Here is a 6,512-nt window from a genome sequence, read left to right on the forward strand (position 1 = left end):
TGTTCTGAAGCGTGATGAACCGGTTAAATGTGTCGTTAGACGGAATAAGCCGTTTGTATTGATGAATAGCCGAGCTAATCCCTGATAGCATGCTAATGCCCATAGCCATCGACGCATCCCTCCCCGTCACTACAGTTAGGAGCAGTAGAGGTGTTTTGAGAATTGTACTAGAGCCCATGTTTAATTAAATGCTTTTGCTTTAGTTTCTTTGAGAGTATTGTGAGAATAATACAGGGCTGGTGCTGACTATGGGTTAAAGAAGAGTTATATTTGGTTAAGGCAGTGCATAGGTATAATTCATAAAGGTTTAACAACAGTAAAGCAGCAATGATATACAGTGAATAAAATGAGTAATAAGTCTGGGTTATACAGTTATTGAGTTTGGAGTAATATGGTGCTAATGTTATTATGATGCTCTGTCATTTGAGTTGATGCATTATGCTTATCTTTACTTGTGTTTAAAGAAGTAATTATACTGTGAGTGGACCATCTGAGTCCTTAATAAAGATTATTATTATACACTTAATTTAAGAGACAGTATTTTCATATAGCTGAGGTTAAATGCTAATACTTACCCGTGGGCCCTGTAATTGTAAAGTGAACATGTATTGTATTGAACATGTAAGTGCCTAGCATGGGTATTTAGACTAGTAACTGTTGGAGAGATACTGAGTATTGTGCTAAGAGTCCCAGGTCTAGTGCAAGTGCATGTGATTATTGTGTTTTATGAGGTGTATTGTTATTGAGAGCATGTGTTTTGAGATGTATAAGAGTGTTTCATATAGGACAGTAGCGCCGAGGTCAGGTGGTGTATATACAGCATATGATGGGCCTGTGTTCGCTAACAAGAGAGCGATCATTAATGTGAACTGTGTTTATGTTTCCACACACAGTAAGTTAGGTTTTACAAATGTTTGCATGTTGTTTGTACTTCTGGGATAACTCATTTGTTCAACTTCTGACCTATACCATCTGCTTTCCACAGACTCATCTTGGCTGTCATGCACTTCAACCATAATGGCAGATGAGAAGAAGCCAGAACCAGTGATGGTGAAATGTGTTATGTGTAGGGGTGTAACGGTACGCTAAAGTCACCGTTTGGTACGTACCTCAGTTTTGAAGTCACGGTACGGTACAGTACGGTATGGTTCATAGTTAAGGGAGAATGAACAGCTTTAGCTGTCAGTAACTAGCTAACATACAAATAAAATGCTTAACAAATATAAAAAGAATACTGCTACAATTCTCCAATGAATAAAATACTTCTTAAATACTAGTGAAGGTGCAGCATAAACTAAAATTGCACTGAAAAAAAAGCCAGTGTTAATGCTCAGCAGGCTCTGTAAACTGGTATGTAAACAAAGGGTATCTCATCTTTAAGGGTATTGTTGACTTTAAAAAAAGAAAATATTGCTGCAGCTCTCTTGGCTCTGAAGTGCTCTTATAAATATAACAATTATCAAATAAAAGTGCAACTGCAGCATTAATTAAATGACAGCTTGTGTATTTTCAGTATAAAGAAGAAAATAATGTCTGGGTTTGCACAGCTCGATTTTTCTTCACAGTAACGGTGATAGTAACACCTGGATGGTGCCTTTTCAAATGCGTATGCATGTTCGACGTGTTGGCTCCCTTTATATGTCCATGGTTGGCTCCTACATAGGCGATCACGGTAAAACAATAACCTGTGTGCCGACATTGTTCCACACGTCTATCATTGTCTTCATAATTCACCTGGAATCCGAAGTTATCCCCCAAATAGGATTTGAATGACAGGGGGGCGCCTGCAAGCTCCGGTTTTCTGCTGACTTTCGCCATGCAGTTCGCTCTCTGTTCGATAGCACTGTAAAATATCTTTATTTGCACTACTCATAGACTGTAAAAGAGGAGTAGGCTACTACCGTATTGGTCAGAATATAAGACGGGTTTTTCCCCCTGGAAGGTCGTAAAAAGTCGGGTCATCTTATATTCGGGGTCTAGTATTCAGCGTCCAGTAATGGACTGCCCGTTACCAGAGCGATCATTCAGCCTAATAATAATAATAGCCTATGTTTAATTTATATAGCGCATTTCTCGCACTCAAAGCACTTTACATAGCTTAAGGGCCTGTGTCCAAGTTGTGTTTTTTATTTTTTTTATCGAGTGGAACCAACACTGGCTGTGCTCTCGGAAGCGGCCGGGGCTTGCGTGTGTGCAATGGGAGAGAGAACGCTTTGTGAGGAGAGAAAAAAGAGGCACCGGACATCGCCAAAGCCAATGCAAAGCCTCGACTCATTATGAGGCGAGTCAACGTGTCGCAGGCAGGAATCAGCTGTGCGATCGACTTTTACTGTGGCTTTTTAGCTGCGGTAGTTGTGGGTTGAGGAGAGATTGATTGCCAACAGCGCTGTCCTTTTACGCACCACCAGGGCCGCCGTAATGTTTAGATTTCATCATTTGCATCAAAGCCCTAATGATAATAAGAATGAGAGGCTTCTTTTAAATGCTGTCCCAAGTCCATGCACTGTCCATGCGGTCGTTGTGATTGTAACTTTGTCGGCTGTAAACTGAAACTGACGGAGATCGCGGAAGCCTTCCAATCGAAAAGGTTAACGTGCCCCGGTTATCATTTCAGCCTTAAACCACGGCGTTGATAGCTTTCGTTTCAGCACTAAGCTATGTGATTAACTATGAGCATTAAATAAATGTTGCGTCTCAAATGCCGAGGACAGCAGCGAGGGTGACCCGCTATGCCACGACCGAACGAGAGAGATGACAGCGAGAGCTACATGCTTTTGCTTTAGCGACAGTCTCCAAAGGTCACCAATAACACCAGAAAAAGTAGCTAGAATAGAATAGAATCTTTATTGTCATTGTACAAGACAACAAAATTCTGTTTGGAGCAGTCCTCCAGTTGCACAGTACAAAATATAAAAAATATTTAAAACAAAACACGACATTATCCGCAGTATATATATATAAATAGAATATATATATATAAATAAAATGTTTTAAAAAGTCCAAGTGCAATAGTGCAATCGTGTGTGTATGAGATGAGATGGGGAGTGTCAGTGTGGCAGTAGAGTGGGAGTGGAGTTTACTAATGTCACCGCTCTGTGGTAGAAACTGCTTTGCAGTCTTGTGGTGCGGGCAGGCAGTGTCCTGTATCGTCTTCCTGAGGGCAGGAGGGTGAAGAGGCAGTGTCCAGGGTTTGTGCTGTCTCTGAGGATGCCCTTGACTCTCCGAGTACAGCGGGTCAGGTAGACGTCCTCCAGTCTGGGGAGCTGGGTGCCGGTGATCCTCTCAGCAGTCTTAATGATGCGCTGGAGAGCTTTTCTGTTAGATTTGTCGCTGGTCGCTTTTTTGAAAAAAAGTCGCCAGAGGGGCCTGAAAAGTCGCTAAGTTGGCAACTTTGCACCCTCATGCTGTGCTCACCATGGAGATAAAATACTCTAAATCGCTGGCTGCTTCTGCGCAAGTGCGAGCCGAGCCGGAGGCTAAATGGTCCGGGGGGAACTCCGACGTCAAGTTTTTTAAGTTCCACACCGCAAAACAAGCCTGTACATTCGCCATATTAACGCTATGTAGGCTACGCCACAAACGGACCGCGGTCCACCTCTGTAACCACCAAGAGGGGCCTGTGCCATCACGGTACGGTACAAATACGTGTATCGTTACACCCCTAGTTATGTGATCCTGCCACCCTGTCAATCCATCGTACAGTGAGCAGCTTTGGTCAATCCCTAAATATTACCTATCATGTGTATACTATAATATCACTAAATTAATTCTAACATTTGTTTTCATCCCCTAGCCTATGCAATGGCCCTGGTGGACTCTCTGAGGGAGGGACACTCCAGAAGATCACATGAGAGAGCAGAGCTGGTTCTCCATCTCTACTGCACCTGCTGCCCTTCTGCTACCACATCCTGTGAGAAGATCTCTACAGATGGACCAGCCTGGAACTCGCTTGGCTGTCACAGCTTCACACTGCACATTAGTCTGACTCAAGCACACAAATTGGTTTCCAGTTTTCAGATTGTGATTGTGATTATTAAGTCTAGACAAAGTCAGATCAGTTCTCAATTCATAATCATATTGATTGCAGTCAAAGAGGTGACATACTCAGTCATGTTTATTTGTGAGACATGTAAAAATGCTAAAATAGATTTTGACAAAAATTGGGCCACAGAACAAGGAGGAGTTACTACTTTTGTTTTATAAAGTATTGTTCAGGCAAACACCTGAGGATTGTGGGTATTTTTATCTATAGCCAGATATAAAATGTAACATTTTCTCTTAATATAATATCTTAGGGATTACACAGCTGCAGGTATGCTTTTGAATTTGTTAATTTGTATTTTCCATTTTGACCATATATACAGCACATTATAGCATAATCCAAAAAAAGAAATTTAAAAAGCCCCAAATTTCTGATTTCTTGGTGGGGTAAGCTCTTACTTTGCATTTCAACTGATCGTGTGTTGATGTGATAATTGTCATTCATAAATATAAGAATACATTAAATGTTTGTATTGAAATGACATGTATTAGTCTTGCTTTTGAAGCACAAAGACCTAATTATTTATGCAATATGTGTTACAAATATAGACATTCCAAACTGCATAAAATGGTATATGGTGTGACACTCTGGTTGATATTTACTTATCATTGAAATGATGAATATGAAGCTTTGTAAATACCCGGTTCCTATGGACACATCACATAAGGTAAGCTCTTTAGCAGAACTGCCTGGCAATAGGCACACAAAATCCACAATTAAACCCGATAATCTAATTAGAATTGTACAGGTACTGATAATGTCACATAAGAAATGTGAAGGAACAAAACTTCCAAATTGTAATGTCTCCTTTTTGCTAGTCTGTATTTATTCACAAATTGAAATTGATAAATCCAACCAAATTGGTTGGATGTATTACCTTACTAGACCAACAAGTGTATGATTTAAAAGCAATAGCCTATTTTTGGATACATGCTGAATACTCAGAAACGAGATGATTATCTAGGTAATTGTATTGTCCTTTGACATGGGATTATTTACAAATTATTAGATGAAATGTTTATGTTTTTGGAGCCATCAACCTCTTGTCCCGTTCATTCTTGACGTTACCTGTTTAAGTGGTGAACTAGAAGGGGAATTAATAACGGAATAGCCTTTTCAACTCTTATCACTATACTATAGCCTACACAAAGGACTTTTAACTGCATGAAAAATGACAATAGAAATACAGTAGGCCATTTTAATTCTCATTAGGCTATATAAGCATAGGTTTGTCAGCCTAATAACATATTGGCACAGCGACGTGTGTGTGGTTAGATGTTCAAATTGGGCTCAGATGACAAACAAAAATAGTAATATGACTATCATGGAACTGGCTAGATCTTATATGAACTATGAAACGGCATGAAGTTTGTCTGATCAGAGATGGTGAGACAATTTCCCTGTGCTTCAGGCTGAAAGCCATACCTCAAGATTCACACAGTGCTGGGTTTGGTCGGACTTGGCTGTCCTAAGTGACCTCATATGCAGTGACCTAATAATTGCTTATTACCTGAGCTGCTTCTACCAGTTTGCTCAAGTAGCCTATTGTATCGAAAATAAATGTTTAGGCATAATTGTGTGTGTTCAATTGAAAACTTTTCTGTGTGTCAGGGTCAACAAATAGCCTATATGCAAAAAGGTAAGCTGAAGGCTAGGCCTATAATAATAATAAAAAAGTGTCCTCTCCTCTCGTTTTTTTTTTCTTTTACAATTAAAATGAATAGGCTATAGCCAACAAAATAACATTTCATGACTTTTTATATCAGAAGCCTATCTATATCAAAATATTTATATATAAAACTGTATTTTTAGTTATATTTTATTTGATCAGCTAGCGTTGCAAAGGCATAGTTTTATTTTGAAGGACACAATTTGACGGCGGCCATGACACAGGACCTCTTTCCTGTTTGACACCACGTGACTTCGTTTTTCGTTTTGAGCACAAAATCAAAAAAGGAATCAGCTGGGCAGTCATTTCCTTCTTCAATTCAAATCGAAAATGGCTCAAAGGTATCGGCAAAAACGAAAAACGGAGCACTTTGGGCAGTTCTGTTTGTTTTTCGATTCAGACAAAAAAAACAAATCAGTCCGTTATTGGTTTGAAACCAACAGAAGTTTTCCGTTTTTTCCATTTTGATATCAATGAAAAAAGGAATTATACTATAGTACAGAGACGACACATTGGGCAGTTCTGTTTGTTTTTCGATTCAGACAAAAAAACCAATTTAGTCCGTTTTTGGTTTGAAACCAACAGAAGTTTTCCGTTTTTTCCATTTTGATATCAATGAAAAAAGGAATTATACTATAGTACCCTGACCTATGCAGCATCCCTCATCACAAATGTATGTGTATTGAATTTGGAGCGTCGGGAGTGGAAGAACCTTGTGGTTCAGTTTGTTAAATGAGAGCATCAGCCAAGTTAAGGCCATATCTTGAATCCTTTTGTAATACAGTATTTGGTAGATAGATT

Source organism: Ammodytes marinus (genome assembly GCF_949987685.1).
Source record: "Ammodytes marinus genome assembly, chromosome: 14".
In the NCBI taxonomy this organism is placed as follows: domain Eukaryota; kingdom Metazoa; phylum Chordata; class Actinopteri; order Uranoscopiformes; family Ammodytidae; genus Ammodytes; species Ammodytes marinus.